This window comes from Pan paniscus, chromosome 13 (genome assembly GCF_029289425.2).
Source record: "Pan paniscus chromosome 13, NHGRI_mPanPan1-v2.0_pri, whole genome shotgun sequence".
Taxonomy (NCBI): domain Eukaryota; kingdom Metazoa; phylum Chordata; class Mammalia; order Primates; family Hominidae; genus Pan; species Pan paniscus.
The window spans coordinates 92832219-92850671 of NC_073262.2; the positions used below are offsets into that span (position 1 = coordinate 92832219).

General features: G+C 39.4%; 1 protein-coding gene across 2 annotated transcripts in view; it reads left to right on the top strand.

Moving 5' to 3' along the window:
• The first annotated feature begins 203 nt into the window (after nt 1-203).
• C13H2orf88 (chromosome 13 C2orf88 homolog) overlaps nt 204-18453 on the top strand; it is a 63388-nt gene continuing 45138 nt past the window's right edge. Inside the window, exon 1 of one of the 2 annotated variants that reach the window (XM_057301461.1) lies at nt 204-302. The gene's annotated coding sequence lies outside the window, so the exon portion shown is untranslated. Of the gene's footprint in view, nt 303-12716; nt 12920-18453 lie in introns of those variants that run through there. The other variant, XM_034954677.3, reaches the window with a different exon arrangement.

The following is an 18453-nucleotide window of genomic DNA, read 5'->3' on the forward strand; positions in this document are numbered from 1 at the left end:
TTGTCCAGGAAATAGCCTAGCATGGTTTACTGTCCCTGAGACTATTCGCCATCATAAATAATATTTACCAGAGTCTTTTGCCTTTAAACTACACAGGAGCAAAAAAACTGATCGGAGGGTGGCATGTGTGTTATAATACTAATTATTGGGTGAAAAGTGCATTTGTGAGCAAATGTGGTGCTGCCTAGCAACTGTTTCTAGGCAGAGTGGCTGGGAGCCAGCTGTTGTCATCATTCAGGAGCTATCAGCCTATTTCTACATACTTTATATCTGTTTTGGATTATTTGGATTCCAGTTGTAAGGTACAGTTTTTCTTAGCAACTCTTAAGGCAGTACTAAATATTTTGCTTTTTAGTGATTGACACACCAAACCCTTACTTTCTACCCATCTCTGAATGTAAAAAATACACAGCTTTTTTAACTATAATGGAATATATGTCTGAAGTTGGGTACTTTCGTATTTTGAAAAACCATTGACATCCATTCCTTTTAGGCCTAAACTCTGGCACATTCTTAAGTGGTCTGGGATTACATCCAGGTTTCTACCTACTACTGAGAATGTAAGAGGTGGTATGAAACATGCTTCAGAAACTTTTAACTCATCTTCTGAAAAATTCATTCCTGGCCTTCTTTGTGTAGTTACTACTTTCACTACTGATCATGATTTATTTTCTTGCCCCTGACCCTTGCAGCAGGATAGAGCTAAGTTAACAGAAGTGAAGCAGTAGATGGTAGAGTAACTAGAGGTTATGCCAGAACTTGATGAGGAGTAGATAGGCCATATTAGTGGAGTAGAAGTCCCTCCAGGGAGAAGAGTGCTCACAAAAATTGAAGGAGTATACAGTAAGTACTATAGCCTAATACTGTTTGCGTACTTCCCAATACTCCTAGGCAGTTCAGCTCCTCTAATTCTGTCCAAGCTTCTTGTTCACACAGTCACTAAATACTTAAGTGTACACTTGCATTCAGTCAACAATGCATTCATCCTTTTATCCCCATGGCTGCTGAGAAGTCTCATCCACTCTCCTTGCTCATTTTCTTACAGCTGTCCAGTCTCCTAACTCATTCCTATTTATCTGCAAACCCACTTCCTCTGTGCCCTCAACCTTTTAACAGAGCACTCCATCACATCTTTTAAAATTGAAACCCCAAGGAGCTTACTTCATTTTCAGTTCCCTCCAACAGAGCCTGTTCTTTGTCCATACCTCATAAGCCAAAGCCAGGAGATAGGTTTTTATCATCTTTAGTTCCCTATGCCACTTCCAGGCCATTTTCACGAGAAGCCCCTCTTCATTTGGGAGACTATATAGGACTTAAGAGCATAGGATTTGGACGTAGACCCTTATTTGGGGATGTTAACCTTTATGAGCCTCAATTTCCACATCTGAAAAGAAGGATAAGAATATCATTTGGCAAAGTTGTTATGAGGATTAAATTTATGCATTCTTTTCACAAGCCTTTGCGGATTACTATGTGTTAGGCACTTTTTAAAGTACTCAACAAAACAAATAATTCCTACTCTCATGAAGCTTGTAGTTTCATGAGGGGGAATAAAGTCTTCTTTAAACAAGTAAATATATAAACACAATGATGAAATCTGATATGAAAGAAAGTATATCAAGTGTTTAATTGGAAGTAAAATTTAGATGGTGGTGAGCTGGTTAGGAGAAAGGCTTGGTTAGGAGGTGACATTTAAAGTTACAATAGAAAGATAAGTAGGATTTAGGCAAAGGAGCAAAGGATAGAGGGCATTACAGAAATAAGGCAGTTTGGCACTTTCTAGAGACTGAGAAAAGGCCATTATGAAAGGGAGAGGTGTTACAGAGTGCAGTCAGAGATGTAGGATGGGGCAGAATTTATAGGACCTGAATATGAAGGCTATATTAGTCCATTCTCACACTGCTGTGAAGAAATACCCAAGGCTGAGTAATTTATAAAGGAAAGAGGTTTAATTCACTCACTGTTCTGCAGGGCTGGGAGGCCTCAGGACACCTACCTACAATCATGGCAGAAGGGGAAGCAAACACATTGTTCTTTGCATGGTGGTGGCAAGGAGTAGTGTTAAGCAAAGAGGGAAAAGCTTCTTATAAAACCATCAGATCTCATGAGAACTCACTATCACAAAAACAGCAGCATAGGGGTAACCACCTCCATGATTCAATTACCTCCCACGACATGTGGAGGTTATGGGAACTACAATTCAAGATGACATTTGGGTGCAGACACAGCCAAACCATATCATTCCACCCCCGGCCCCTCCCAAATCTCATGTCGTCACATTTCAAAACACAATCATGCCTTCCCAACAGTCCCCCAATATCTTAACTCATTCTATCATTAACCCAAATGTCCAAGTCCAAAGTCTCATCTGAGACAAGGCAAGTCCCTTCCATCTATGAGCCTGTAAAATCAAAAGCAAGTTAGTTACTTCCTAGATGCTATGGGGGTACAGGCATTGGGTAAATACACCTATCCAAAATGGGAGAAATTGGCCAAAATGAAGGGGCTACAGACCCCATGCAAGTCTGAAATCCGGTGGGTCAGTCAGATCTTAAAGCTCTAACATGATCTCCTTTGACTCCATGTCTCACGTCCAGGTCACACTGATATAAGAGGTGGGTTCCTATGGTCTTGGTTAGCTCTACCCCTGTGGCTTTGCAGGGTATACTCCCCTCCTGGCTGCTTTCATGGGCTGCTGTTGGGTGTCTGTGGCTTTTCCAGATACACGGTGCAAGCTATCTGTGGATCTACCATTCTGGGGTCTAGAGGACAGTGGTCCTCTTCTCACAGCTCCACTAGGCAGTGCCCCAGTGGGATCTCAGTGTGGGGGCTCCCACACCACATTTCCCTTCTGCACTGCCCTAGGAGAGGTTCTCCACAAGGGCTCCATTCCTGCAGCACACTACTGCTTGGACATCCAGGTATCTTCTGAAATCTAGGCAGAGGTTCCCAAACCTCAGTCCTTGACTTCTGTGCACCTGCAGGCTCAACACCATGTGGAAGCTGCCAAGGCTTGGAGCTTGCACCCTCTGAAGCCATGGCCACACTGTACCTTGGCCCCTTTTAGCCACAGCTGGGACACAGGGCACCAAGTCCTGAGGCTGCATACAGCAGGGAGGCCCTGGACCCGGCCCATGAAACCATTTTTTCCTCCTAGGCCTCCAGGCCTGTGATGGGAGGGGCTGCTGTGAAGGTCTCTGACATAGCCTGGAGACATTTTTCCTATTGTCTTGGGGATCAACATTTGGCTCCTCATTACCTATGCAAATTTCTGCAACGGGCTTAAATTTCTGCCCAGAAAATCGGTTTTTCTTTTCTATCACATTGTCAGGCTGCAAATTTTCCAAACGTTTGTGTTCTGCTTCTTCTTGAACACTTTACCACTTAGAAATTTCTTCTGCCAGGTACCCTGTGTCATCTCTCCCAAGTTCAAAGTTCTGCAGATCTCTAGGGCAGGGGGAAAATGCCACCTGTCTCTTTGCTAAAGCATAGCAAGTGTGACTTTTACTCCAATTCCCAACAAGTTTCTTATCTCCCTCTGAGACCACCTCAGCCTGGACTTCATTGTCCATATCACTATCAGTATTTTGGTCAAGGCCATTCAGCAAGTCTCTAGGAAGTTCCAAACATTCCCACATCTTCCTGTCTTCTGAGCCTCCCAAGTCTCTGGGAAGCTCCAAACTTTTCCTTATTTTCCTGTCTTCTTTGGAACCCTCCAAACTGTTCCAACCTCTGCCTGTTATGCAGTTTCAAAGTCGCTTCCACATTTTTAGGTATCCTTATAGCAGCACCCCACTCTACTGGTACCAGTTTACTATATTAGTCTCTTCTCACACTGCTGTGAAAAAATACCTGAGACTGGGTAATTTATAAAGAAAAGAGGTTTAATTGACTCACAATTCTGCAGGGCTGGGGAGGCCTCAGGAAACTTACAGTCATGGTGGAAGGAGAAGCAAACACATCCTTCTTCATATGGTGGCAGCAAGGAGCACTGCTGAGCAAAGAGGGAAAAGCCCCTTGTAAAACCATCAGATCTTGTGAGAACTCATTCACTATCAAGAAAACAGCAGCATGGGGGTAACCACCCCCATGATTCAGTTACCTCCCACAAGGTCTCTCCCATGACATGTAGGGATTATGGGAACTACAATGCAAGATCACACTTGGGTGGGGACACAGCCAAACAATATCAAAGGAGTTTTACTGTTATTGAGCAAAGGGGGCTTGCTGCCCAATGTGCTAGAAGCCAATATTATGATACCCAGTTTTTGAGAAAAGCTTTATATTGCAAGTTGACTCACAAGAGACACAAGTCAAGCTGAAATCTTTCTCCTCGTGCTGACTTTAAGGCAGTCATTTTATTTAAAAAGGTTTAGCGGGAGGATTCTGGGATTAGCAGGTGATTGGTGGAAGGAAAGGTGAGGTCTGGAAAGTCCTCAGGCATGTGCAGTTACCTATTCATGCTACTTCATGGGTCCCATGTGCATATTCGAAAATGAGTTAGTATAAAACATGCAGTGGAAATTCAGGCTGTGATGTCAGCAGGCTTGTTCTGTGCAGACTCCAGTCGGTCATATTGGTTCCAACTGATTTCAGCCAGCTTCATGATCTTACAAATGGAGGGAATTTCAGTGTTTCAGCAAGTTGTTTCTCTTATCTGCCATCCTGCAAACTCAAGAATTTCTGTTAGTTATGGTGTCTTTAACTCTTTGTGGCACAGTTTCATTACTTCCATTTAAAATGTCATTAGACGCAATGATTTTAAGTAAAGGTATAATATCATTTATGCAATTAAAAGATCTCTGAGGACAGTGCTTGGAACACATTACTTACTTGGTAAATGAAGTTATATTCACATGGGCCTTGCTCTCCAATATTTATGAGGTATAATGTATCTGGGTCACAGTTTTGCTCTCTACCCCAAACTCTTGCCACCACTCTTTGATTAGCTCAGCCAGTGTTCCCACTTCAGAACTCCTTGACATCCACAATTCCAAGGGGCCACTCTTTGGAGCTTCTCTGGACCAGGGGCTTCCCTATCTGTGAAATCTTATATGCCAGTAAACTTCTAGGCCTCCACAGTGGTAAGAAATGAGGATGAAAAGAAAGCCAAGTTGTGAAGGGTTGCTTTGAGGCTAACAAACTGGTACTTTTGATACCACTGGGCTGGGGGAGGTCCCCAAATGCTGGTGGGACCTTGACTGCAGCCACTGTGCAGGCTCTTGATACCATCGCAAGAGTGAATTCAAGGACAAGTCAGAAAATAGTGAAGGTTACAGAGATTAATTGCAAAGGGAAAAGTACACCCTCAATAAAAGGCAGTGTGGGTGTCCTTAAGAGAGTCACCCACAAGGGGGTTTGGGGCTGCTACCTTTATGGGTTTCCTTAACCAAGGGGTGGAATATTCACAAAAATTCCTGGAAACAGGTGCAGATTTCTGAGAACTGCAGTACCACCCATTTTTATACTAAATATGGATGTTCTTGGAACTGTCATGGCACTGGGGGGGGGGGGGTGTGATTTAGTATGTTAATGACCATATAATAAGGTCCTATTTGTGAAACCTAGGTAAAATCCAGTGCCATGTTGGGTCCAATCAGTCTTAGCCAGCTTGGTCCACACCTTGTTTTTCAGGGTTTTATCAGCCCATAGTCTCTAGTCATGTGTAACTGCTGCCTGGAGTTTTTTTTTATTCTCTGCAACCACCCTGTATTATTCCTGTCAAACTTTATCCTGTAGGAAAAAAAAAAAAAAGCAACACTGAACTTTATAGTTCCCTAAATACCATGGCACATGCCGTTCCCTGTGCTTGAAATGTCCCCTCTTTCCAGGATCACCTTCAAGCTCCTAGTCATCCTGTAGATCTAGCTTGGCTCTCATCTCTTCTAGGAAGCCTTCCTTGGCAAATGAAAGTAGTTAATCACATTACACCTTGTGTATAGCTCTTGGTGTTCTTGCGCCTTATCATCATATGTTTATGTTTTTGGCTCCCTGATTTGAACTCTTTGAAAGCGAGAACTTCTATCCATATTATTGTGTTCTCAGTGTCTGACCTAAAGGATTTCTTCAAGAGTTTTTGAGTTCTCCTAGAAATACCATTTGACCCAGCCATCCCATTACTGGGTATATACCCAAAGGACTATAAATCATGCTGCTATAAAGACACATGCACATGTATGTTTATTGCGGCATTATTCACAATAGCAAAGACTTGGAACCAAGCCAAATGTCCAACAATGATAGACTGGATTAAGAAAATGTGGCACATATACACCATGGAATACTATGCAGCCATACAAAATGATGAGTTCATGTCCTTTGTAGGGACATGGATGAAATTGGAAATCATCATTCTCAGTAAACTATCACAAGAACAAAAAACCAAACACCGCATATTCTCACTCATAGGTGGGAACTGAACAATGAGATCACATGGACACAGGAAGGGGAATATCACACTCTGGGGACTGTGGTGGGGTGGGGGGAGGGGGGAGGGATAGCATTGGGAGATATACCTAATGGTGGATGACGAGTTAGTGGGTGCAGCACACCAGCATGGCACATGTATACATATGTAACTAACCTGCACAATGTGCACATGTACCCTAAAACTTAAAGTATAATAAAAAAAAGAAAAGAAAAGAAAAAAATTATTAATAAAATTATAACTTAATAAAAAAATTAATAAAAAGGCTCTAACAGAAAAAAAAAAAAAGAGTTTTTGAGTTCTCAAGTCTCACTAAAAAGAAAGTACCCTAATAAAAAGTTGGCAAATTGGCTGTAAACAATTGGCAATTTCTCTGTATCATAATCTAACCACGTTACTTTGCTGAAGTTTATTCAGATATCTTTGCTCTAAAACTTGGCACCAAATTCTAAGAAAATATTCTGTTTTATTCATTTTAATTATTTGACTCAAATATAAAAATATGTTAAAAAACACATAGAAATCTCATTCCTATATTTGCATTTCCACCCTTTTTCTCTCTAGTTGCTATAGTTTAACGTTTGTATTCATGTATTTTTTATCCTCCCAGTATTTCTTTATGCAAATATAAATGCATCCTTTTCCCTCCTGTCTCATAAAAGTAGTCTAGAATACACACTGTTTTATTCCTTGCTTTTGTTTTAACATAAAAATTTATTCTGGGCCGGGCATGGTGGCTCACGCCTGTAATCCCAGAACTTTGGGAGGGCGAGGTGGGCAGATCAACTGAGGTCAGGAGTTCGAGACCAGCCTGACTAACATGGTAAAACCTCATCTCTATTAAAAATACAAAAATTAGCCAGGCACGGTGGCACACCCCTGTAATCCCAGCTACTTGGGAGGCTGAGGCAGGAGAATCACTTGAACCCGGGAGGTGGAGGTTGCAGTGAGCTGATATCACTGCATTGCACTCCAGCCTGGACAACAAGAGTGAAACTGTCTCAAAAAAAAAATTATTCTGGAAAGGCCAGGCATGGTGGGTCACATCTGTAATCCATCCCAGCACTTTGAGAGGCTAAGATGGGAGAACTGCTTGAGCCCAGGAGTTCAAGACCAGCCTGGGCAATATAGTGAGACTTCATCTCTACAAAAAAAGTTTAAAAATTAGCCAGACGTGGTAGCCCACGTCTGTAGTCCCAGCTACTCAGGAGGCTGACATGGAAGAATCACTTGAGCCCAGGACATGCAGGTTGCAATAAGCAGAGATCACATGACAGAGTGAGACCTTGTTCCAGAGATGTTTCCAAGTCAGTAGTAGATAGAACTCTTCCTTTTTCTTTTTTGCAGATGCATAGTTTTCTATTGTATAGATACACTGTGATTTAGTCAACCAGTTCCCTACTGCTGGATACTTGTGTTCTAATTTTTTGCTTTATGAACAAAAAAATTGCAATTGATTTTACAACTATCATATTAGCACAGATAATATCTATATAATATACAGTCATGCACTGCATAACAATGTTTTGGTCAATGACTGACAGCATATACTATGGCCATCCCATAAGATTATGATACCATATTTTTACTGTACCTTTTCTGTGTTTAGGTACACAAATACTTAGTGTTATAATTGCCTGTGGTATTCAGTACAGTCACATGTGGTACAGGTTTGTAGCCTAGGAGCAATAGGCTATATCTTACTGCCTGAGTTTCTAACTAGGTTTGTGTAGATACACTCTGTGAGTTCACACAATGACTGAATCTCCTAATAATACATTTCTCAGAACGAATTTCTGTTATTAAGCAACTCATGATTCTCTCTCTCTATATAGAGTGGGTGTAATATATATATGTATATGTATGTATGTGTGTATATATAAAAAGAAATATATATATAACTATATATATAAAAAAAGAGATTCCTAGAAATAAATCAAAGGTAAATGCATCTGAAATTTTAGTAGATATTTCCAGAAACCCCTTCCTGATGGTTATTCCATTTTTCTTTTTTTTTTACATTTTTATTTTTATTTTTTATTTTTCCATAAGTTATTGGGGTACAGCTGGTATTTGGTTACATGAATAAGTTCTTTAGTGGTGATTTGTAAGATTTTGGTGCACCCATCACCCGAGCAGTATACACTGTACCGTATTTGTAGTCTTTTATCCCTCACCACCCTCCCAATCTTCCCTCAGGTCCCCAGAGTCCATTGTATCATTCTTATGCCTTTGCATCCTCATAGCTTAGCTCCCAAATGATATTTGGTTTTCCATAACTGAGTTACTTCACTTAGAATAATAGTCTCCAATCTTATCCAGGTCACTGCAAATGCTGTTAATTCATTCCTTTCCATGACTGCATAGTATTCCGTCATTTATATATATCACAGTTTCTTTATCCACTCGTTGATTGATGGCATTTGGGTTGGTTTTGCTATTGCGAATTGTGCCAATTTTGCTATTGTGAATTGTGCCGCTATAAACATGCATGTGCAAGTATCTTTTTTGAATTATGACTTATTTTCCTCTGGGTAGATACCCAGTAGTGGGATTGCTGGATCAAATGGTAGTTCTACTTTTAGTTCTTTAAGGAATCTCCACACTCTTTTCCATAGCAGCTGTACTAGTTTACATTCCCATCAGCAATGTAGAATTGTTCCCTTTTCACCGCATCCATGCAAGCATCCACTGTTTTCTGATTTTTTGATTATGTTCATTCTTGCAGGAGTAAGGTGGTATTGCATTATGGTTTTGATTTGCATTTCCCTGATCATTAGTGATGTTGAACATTTTTTCATGTTTGTTGGCCATTTGTATATCTTCTTTTGAGAATGTGTCTTTTCATGTCCTTAGCCCACTTATTGATGGGATTGTTTATTTTTTTCTTACTGATTTGTTTGAGTTTATTATAGATTCTGAATATTAGTCCTTTGTCAGATGTATAGATTGTGAAGATTTTCTCCCACTTTGTGGGTTCTCTTTTTACTCTGCTGACTGTTCATTTTGGCGTGCAAAAGCTCTTTAGTTTAATTAGGTCCCAGCTGTTTATCTTTGTTTTTATTGCATTTGCTTTTGGGTTCTTGGTCATGAAATCCTTGCCTAAGCCAATGTCTAGAAGGGTTTTTCCAATGTTATCTTCTAGAATTTTTATAGTTTCAGGTCTTAGTTTAAGTCCTTAATCCATCTTGAGTTGATTTTTGTATAAGGTGAGAGATGACAATCCAGTTTCATTATCCTACATGTGGCTTGCCAATTATCCTAGCACCATTTGTTGAAAAGGGTGTCCTTTCCCTACTTTATGTTTTTGTTTGCTTTGTCAAAGATCAGTTGGCTGTAAATGTTTTGGTTTATTTCTGGATTCTCTATTCTGTTCCATTGGTCTATGTGCCTATTTTTATACCAGTACCATGCTGTTTTGGTTGACTATGGCCTTATAGTATAGTTTGAAATCAGGTAGTGTGATGCCTCATTTGTTCTTTTTGCTTAGTCTTGCTTTGGCTATGCGGGCTCTTTTTTGGTTCCATGTGAATTTTAGAATTGTTTTTTCTAACTATGTGAAGAACGATGGTGGTATTTTGGTGGGGATTGTGTTAAATTTGTGATTGCTTTTGGCAGTATGGACATTTTCACAATATTGATTCTATGCATTCATGAGCGTGGGATGTGTTTCCATTTGTTTTTGTTGTCTGTGATTTCTATCAGCAGAGTTTTGTAGTTCTCCTTGTAGAGGTCTTTCAATTCCTTGGTTAGGTATATTTCTAAGGTTTTTTTTTTGTTGTTGTTGTTGTTGTTGTTGTTGGAGCTATTGTAAAAGGGGTTGAGTTCTTGATTTGATTCTCTGCTTGGTTGCTGTTGATGTATAGAAGAGCTACTGATTTGTGTACATTCATCTTGTATCTGGAAACTTTGCTGAATTATTTTTGTTCTAGGAGCTTTCTGGAGGAGTCCTTAGGGTTTTCAAGGTAAATGATCATATCATCAGCAAACAGTGACAGTTTGACTTCCTCTTTACCAATGTGGATGCCCTTTATTTCTTTCTCTTGTCTGATTGCTCTGGCTAGGACTTCCAGTACTATGTTGAAGAGGAGTGGTGAGGGTGGGCATCCTTGTCTTCTTCCAGTTCTCAGAGGTAATGCTTTCAACTTTTCCCCATTCAGTATTATGTTGGCTGTGGCTTTGTCATAGATGGCTTTTATTACATTAAGGATGTCCCTTGTTTGCTGATTTTGTTGAAAGTTTTAATCATAAATTGATGCTGGATTTTGTTAAATGCTTTTTCCACATCTATTGAGATGATCATATGACTTTTGTTTTCAATTCTGTTTATGTGGTGAATGACACTTATTGATTCACATATGTTAAACCATTCCTGCATCCCTGGTATGAAACCCAATTGATCATGGTGGATTATCTTTTTGATATGTTGCTGGATTCAGTTAGCTAGTATTTTGTTAAGGATTTTAGCATCAATGTTCATCAAGGATATCAGTCTGTAGTTTTCTTTTTTGGTTATGTCCTTTCCTGGTTTTGGTATTAGGGTGATGTTGGCTTCATAAAATGAATTAGGGAGGGTTCCTTCTTTCTCTGTCTTGTGGAATAGTGTCAAAAGGATTGGGACCAATTCTCCTTTGAATGTCTGGTAGAATTCTGCTGTGAATCTCTCTGGTCCTGGACTATTTTTGTTGGTAATTTTTAAATTACCATTTTAATCTTGCTGCTTGTTATTGGTCTGTTCAGGGTATCTAATTCTTCCTGATTTAAGCTAGGAGGATTGTATTTTTCCAGGAACTTACCCATCTCTTCTAAGTTTTCTAGTTTATGTGTGTAAAGGTGTTCATAAAGTAGCCTTGAATTATCTTTTGTATTTCAGTGGTGCCAGTTGTAATATCTCCTGTTTCGTTTCTTAGTGAGGTTATTTAGATTTTCCCTCTTCTTTTCTTGGTTAATTTTGCTAATGGTCTATCAATTTTATCTTTTCTTTTCTTTTCTTTCTTTCTTTTTTTTTTTTTTTTTTTTTTTTTGAGATAGAGTTTCACTCTTCTTGCCCAGGCTGGAGGTCAATGGCACGATCTCGGCACACTGCAACCTCTGCCTCTCAGGTTCAAGCGATTCTCCTGCCTCAGCCTCCTGAGTAGCTGGGATTAAAGGCATGTGCCACCACACCTGGCTAATTTTGTATTTTTAGTAGAGATGGGGTTTCACCATGTTGGTCAGGCTGGTCTTGAACTCCCAACCTCAGGTGATCCACCTGCCTCAGCCTCCCAAAGTGCTGGGATTACAGGCAAGAGCCACTACGCCCATTATTTTTCAAAGAACCAGCTTTTTTTTTCATTTATCTTTTGTATTTTTTTGTTTCAATTTCACTTAGTTCTCTGATCTTGGTAATTTCCTTTCTTCTGCTGGGTTTGGGTTTGGTTTGTTCTTGTTTCTCTAGTTCGTGGAGGTGTGACCTTAGAATGTGAGTTTGTGCTCTTTCAGCGTTTTTGATGTCGGTGCTTAGGGCTATGAACTTTCCTCTTAGCATCACCTTTGCTGTATCCCAAGGTTTAGATAGGTTGTGTCATTATCGTCATTCAGTTCAAAGAATTTTAAATTTCCATCTTTATTTTGTTTTTGACCCACTGCTCATTCAGGAGCAAGTTATTTAATTTCCATATATTTGCATGGTTCTGAAGGTTCCTTTTGGAGTTGATTTCCAGTTTTATTCCACTGTGGTCTCAGAGAGTGGTTGATATAATTTCAGTTTTCTTAAATTGATTGAGGTTTTATGGCCTATCATATGGTCTATCTTGGAGAAAGTTCCATGCACTGTTGAATAGAATGTATATTCTGCAGTTGTTGGATGAAGTGTTCTGTATGTATCTGTTATGTCAATTTGTTCCGAGGTATATTTTAAATCCATTGTTTCTTTGTTGACTGTCTGTCTTGATGGCTGGTCTAGTGCTGTCAGTGGAGTATTGAAATCTCCCACTATTATTGTGTTGCTGCCTATCTCTAGGAGGATTATGGCTGTCTCTGCAGGTTGTCAGGGAAGTGGGGGAAAGCCAGCAGTCACAGGCCTCACCCAGCTCCCATGCAAACCGAAGGGCTGGTTTCACTCCCACTGTGCCCCCTGCAACAGCCCCCAATCTGTTTCCAGGCAGACAGCATGACAGGCTTGAAAACTTGCCCTGGGCTACCCACCTCCCAGCTGCAAAAGAAAAGAGCTTGGCTCTTCCCCCTCTGTGGAGTCTGCACACAGGATTTGCGCCCTCCCCCGAGTTCTGGCCAGGAGGCTTCTCACCCCATTCGAATTGTTACAAAGTTCAGCTAGAGATTTCCTTCTCCCTGTGGAGTTTCACTCCCTGCTCCTCTGGTCACCCTCCTGATGGATCTCTGTGGTGCCAGGCAGGAATGGCCTGCTAGGGGATGCAGCGAGATCCCAGGTCCTTTCTGCTGCTTCCTCTACCACTGTTTTTCACTCGGCTCTCCAAATTGACTCAGCTCCAGGTAAAGTCAGAAATTTCTCCCACAAACAGACCTTCAGCCTCTCCAGTGGGAGGTGTTTGGGAAAGGAGGGTCTCCCTTTCCCAATTCTGCAGTTGGGGGACTTACAGTATTTGGGTCCTGGGTCCTGCAGGGGCAGTCCACTTCCTTCAGAGGGTCTGTGGGTCCTCTCAGGATTGCTGGTTTGTTCTTGCAGTCAGTATGGAGCTAAAATTCAAATGTGAGCTTCTGCAAACTGCTCTGTCCAGAGCTGCAATCTAGTCCTTCGGACAAAGTATGATCTCTGTCCTCCCAAGAGGAGATCCTCCCATGATCTCCTGCTTTTTTGTTTTTTTTCATTATTCCTTTTTTCTACTCCCACCAGCAATATTTGAAAGCGTTTGTTTCCCCATAGCCTCTCCAATAATGTACTATAGGAGTTTTGGATTTTGCCAGATAGTTGAGGAATTCTATCTCAGTGTAATATTAATTTGTATTTTTATTGGTGAAGTTTAGCATCATCTCATTTTTTTAGTGGCTATTTGTATTTTTTCTGTGAACTATTTGTTCATATTCTTTGCTTACTTGTCTATAAAATTGGCCTTTTCATTCACTATTTCTAGAAGTTCTTATATAAGAATACTTATAAGCACTCAGTTTGTGCTATGAATTGCAAATGTCTTTCCTATTTGTCATTTCTGTTTTGATTTTGCTAAGGGGATATTTTTGACATACATAAATGTTTGGTTGATTTGTGTTTACATTTGACTATTATGCTATCCAGATTTTTTTTTAATTTTAAGTTCTAGGATATATGTGCGGAACGTGCAGATTTGTTACATAGGAAAACGTGTGCTATGGTGGTTTGCTGCACCTACCAACCCATCATTTAGGTGTTAAGCTCCGCATGCATTAGCTATTTATCCTGATGCTCTCCCTTTCCCCATCCCCCCATGACAGGCCACAGTGTTGTTCTCCTCCCTGTGTCCATGTGTTTTCATTGTTCAGCTTCTATTTGTAAGCAAGAATAAGCAGTATTTGGTTTTCTGTTCCTGTGTTAGTTTGCTGAGGATAATGGATTCCAGCTCCAACCATTTCCCTGCAAAGGACATGCTCTAGTTCCTTTTTATGGCTGCATAGTATTCCATGGTGTATATGTACCACATTTTCTTTATCCAGTCTATCATTGGTGGGCATTTGTGTTGATCCCATGTCTTTGCTATTGTGAATAGTGCTGCAATGAACAAACCAAGCAACTATCCAGACTTTGATTTATAGTTAGAAAGGTCTTGGCCAGGCCCGGCATAGTGGCTCACGCCTGTAATCCCAGCACTTTGAGAGGCCAAGGCAGTCAGATCATTTGAGGCCAGGAGTTCAAGACCAGCCTGGCCAACATAGTGAAATCTTGTCTCTACTAAAAATATAAAAAATAAGCCAGGCATGGTGGCAGGCGCCTGTAATCCCAGCTACTTGGGAGGCTGAGGCACAAGAATTGCTTTAATCTGGGAGGCGGAGGTTGCAGTGAGCTGGGATTGTGCCACTGCACTCCAGAGCGAGACTCTGTCTCAATTAAAAAAACAAAACAAAACAAAACAAAAAAAAAACAAAGAGAGGTCTTGGCCAGGCTCCATGGCTCACTCCTCTAATTCCAGTGCTTTCAGAGGCTAAAGTGGGAGGATCGCTGGAGGCCAGGAGTTTGAGACCAGCCTGGGCAACAGAATGACACTCCATCACTACAAAAAATTAAAACATATTTTTAATTTAAGCAAGAAAGATCTTCCCATGATTCTAATAAATATCACCTATGTTGTTTTCTAATACTTTTATCATTTCATTTCTTTACATTCAAATTGTTGCTCCATTTGGGCCTATTTCTGTATCCCCATAACATAGCATGAGTACAGAACTGGCTTTCTTTTCTTTCAACTTGCCACTCCATTTCCCCAACACTATTTATTTATTTAAAAGTCCATCTTAACTTTGATTTGGCATGCAGTCTTCATTGTGCACTAAATCCCCATGTGCATTCAAGTCTTTCTCTGGACTTTTTCTACTCTGTTTCATTAGTCTGTCTTTTCATAAGCCAATCCTACATTCTTAATTATTGATGCATTATAGTATGTTTAAACCCCTAATAAGAATAGCACTTTTATTGCTTTTATTTATCAGAATTTCATAGGCTATTTTTTGTTCACTTTTTCCCCCATAGGAATTTTATAATTGGTTTGTCGAGTTCCAGGAAAGAAAATCTGTACTTTTTGTTATTATTGTTCCTTAGTAACTTATCAATGTAATACAACTGCTTTATGATAATGAGTCTTTCTGTTAAAGAACACAGTCTTTACATTTGTCTAAGTTAACTTTTATATCCTTTTTATTAGAAAGTTTCTCCTCTAGGTTCTGAACATTTCTTAAATAATTCTTAATACTTTGTCACTTGTTATTATCGATGTGGGATTTACTCGCCCATTCTTTCTTTTTTTTTTGAGATGAAGTCTCACTCTGTCGCCTAGGCTGGAGTGCAGTGGCGTGATTTCAGCTTACTGCAAGCTCCGCCTCCCGGGTTCATGCCATTCTCCTGCCTCAGCCTCCTGAGTAGCTGGGACTACAGGTGTCCACCACGATGCCCGGCTAATTTTTTGTAATTTTAGTAGAAACGGGGTTTCACCGTGTTAGCCAGGATGGTCTCGATCTCCTGACCTTGTGATCTGCCCACCTCGGCCTCCCAAAGTGCTGGGATTACAGGCATGAGCCACCATGCCCGGCCACTTGCCCATTATTTCTAAGTCATTGTTTACATATATGAAGACTATTAATTTCTATGTATTAATAATTTTATATCCTGCTACTTTGCTGAATTTTCTTATGATCATTTTCATTTGGTATCTGTTGGATTTTTCAGGTATACAATCATACCATCTGAAAATATAGAAATATACTTTTTTCCCAATTTTTATACCTCTAATTTTCTATGGTGTTGGAGGTATAGCCAATCAGTTAGACAATGTTAACTAGTAGTGGTGATTTTGGGCATCTTTGTCTAGTTCCAGACTTTAGGGAGAATATCTTCAGTGTTTCTCCACTAGGAAATGGGCTAGCCTTAAAGTTAAGATAAAATATGTATAATAGTATAATGTTTTCATCAATTCTTGAGTGCTTTTTAAAAAATCAAGAATAGTTTTGGTTTTTATTAAATTCCTTTTAGCAACTATGAATATAAACATAATTTTCCATCATAAATTTATTAATATGGTAAATTACATTAATATATTTTGTATTATTGAGTTATTCTTGCATTCTTACATAAGCATTGAGAAGGAATCTCACTTGATCATGGTATATTCTCTTAATGTGCTAATTTGTTAATATTTTAGTAAGTCTTCTCAATTGACATTCATAACTAAAGCTGATAATTCTTTTTTGCAGTCTATAAGGCTTTAGTATCATCAATGTTATAACTTATAGTCTGGAATTTTTCATTTTTCTAAAATTGGAACAGTTCAAATAGCATTACCTACTCTCTAAAGATTCCTCTGTGAGACGAGATGGGTACATTTGGGGTTTGAGGAGATATTTGCAACATATGTAAGCAATAATTAAGCTATTTTGCAACCTCTTCTTTAGGATTTCCCTCTATTTCAATGCAAAATTTCAGTATTATCTTACAGCATTTAACCTTGATATTTTTAATTATGCTTATGCTTCTATAATCTACTAATTTCTATAGTAATTGACCCCTGTGGAATTTCTGAGTCTGCTGGGGTGACTTTTGAATGATTTAGTTTTCCTGAAAAAATCATTTGTTTCATCTTCTGAGTTTTCAAATTTATTTGCACAGAGTTGTGCAAAGCAGCTTCATAATCCCTTTTGTTTCTGTTATTCTTTTCATTTCATATTTTTTTAATCATTTGCTGTATTTTAGTTTGGAAAGTGAATTAATCTGTCTTATTTTTAGTGTATTTGTTTCTCCTTGTATATTCTATAGCTTTGACTTCATGCAAGTAATTGCTAAGTTGTTTGGTACACAGATATTCATAACTAATCTTCCTTGTGAATTCTCATACTTAGCATTTTTTAAAAGTCTTTATAAATCGCTTTTGGGTGTGAGTTCTATATTTACTGATTAAAATCACTGCCTGTGCTTTCTTTTAGTTCATATTTGCTCATACTGTTATCTTAATTGAGTTGCATTGTCTTAGAAGTGTCTCTTGTATACAAGACAGGGCTACATTTTGCTTTATGATAGAAGTATATGACTTATTTCATGCACACAAACCCCAAAATTCACATATAACTATGTTCCACTGGCCAAAGCAAGTTACCTGGCAGTCTAGATTCAAAGAGTAGAAATAAACTTCACTCTTAGGGAGAAGTTACACAATACTGTGGCCATTTGGGTAGGGAATGGACCTACTGCAGGCTGTGAGGTGGACTGCCTGTGTAAGAGCTAACTGGGGAGTGTAGAAGAGATCTGTGTTTGGAGGCAGGTCTCCTACTTGAGTGAAATGTGCAGTTGGCAGACACTCCCACTGCTTTTCTAAGGCTTACTTAAGAACCATACATGCACTGGAAGAGAAAGCCAGCATTTGAACTTGTGCTCCTCAGAGTACATGGATGGCTATTCGGTGTTAGCCACAGAAGCAGGGACAGCCAACATAGAGGGCTCCAACTTTCTCCAGTCAAGGAGGGGGACATTTTCTCTCCTCCCTTCCCCTCTTTTGCCCCAATTACAGAAGAGCTACAACAGAGAGAATAAGGAGGTATCTGGGAACCAGACCCTTGCCCTTCATTCTCACTCTAAGCTGATAGAACCACAGCTTTTGCCTAAGTTAAGGGAGGGTAGGAGAAGAACTAACAACAGAATAAAGTATTTCTGATGGTTGAAAATGGCTGAATGGCTACAGAATCTGGCCAAGATATCATTAAAGGAGCCTCTCCACAGGAAGAAAGAATTTAATAAAGTGCAAAGTATAGACAAGAAAAAGAAAATAGGAAGCAGAGGTGGTAGGTGAAAAAAAGAAGGGGGCAAAATTAATACAATGTAATGAATAGAATAACTATTAGATTAGACTAGAAGAGGGTAAGGTCCTAGAGGAAGCTGAATGGGGTGGGATCAATGCAGCCTGGACTGGAACAGGAGGAAGCAAACTTCATCTTTTAAGACTGGAGGAAAAGGTATTAAGAACTGATATGAACAGGTGATTGTGCAGACAGGAGTCTGGAAAGCTAATAACTTCAATTTTTTTAATGAAGTAGGAAGTAAGAATGTCTAGTGAGAAAGAGAGTAGCTTGAACAATGAGGAGCTTTAGAATAGTCATTGGAATACTAAGGTTGAAATTAATCTAAGGTGGATAGATTAAAAATATTTTTCTCTGTGCTAGCAACAAGCTATAAAAGAGGAAAAAAACTTTAAAGGACCTCCTGAAAAATAATAGAATGATACATAAGGACATTAAATAATAAATTTTTAGGTATACTTAGTATAAAAACATGAATGCTCCCCCAAATCAAGTAAATGTAATACAATTCTAATTTAAATTTGCATAGGGTTTTGGGG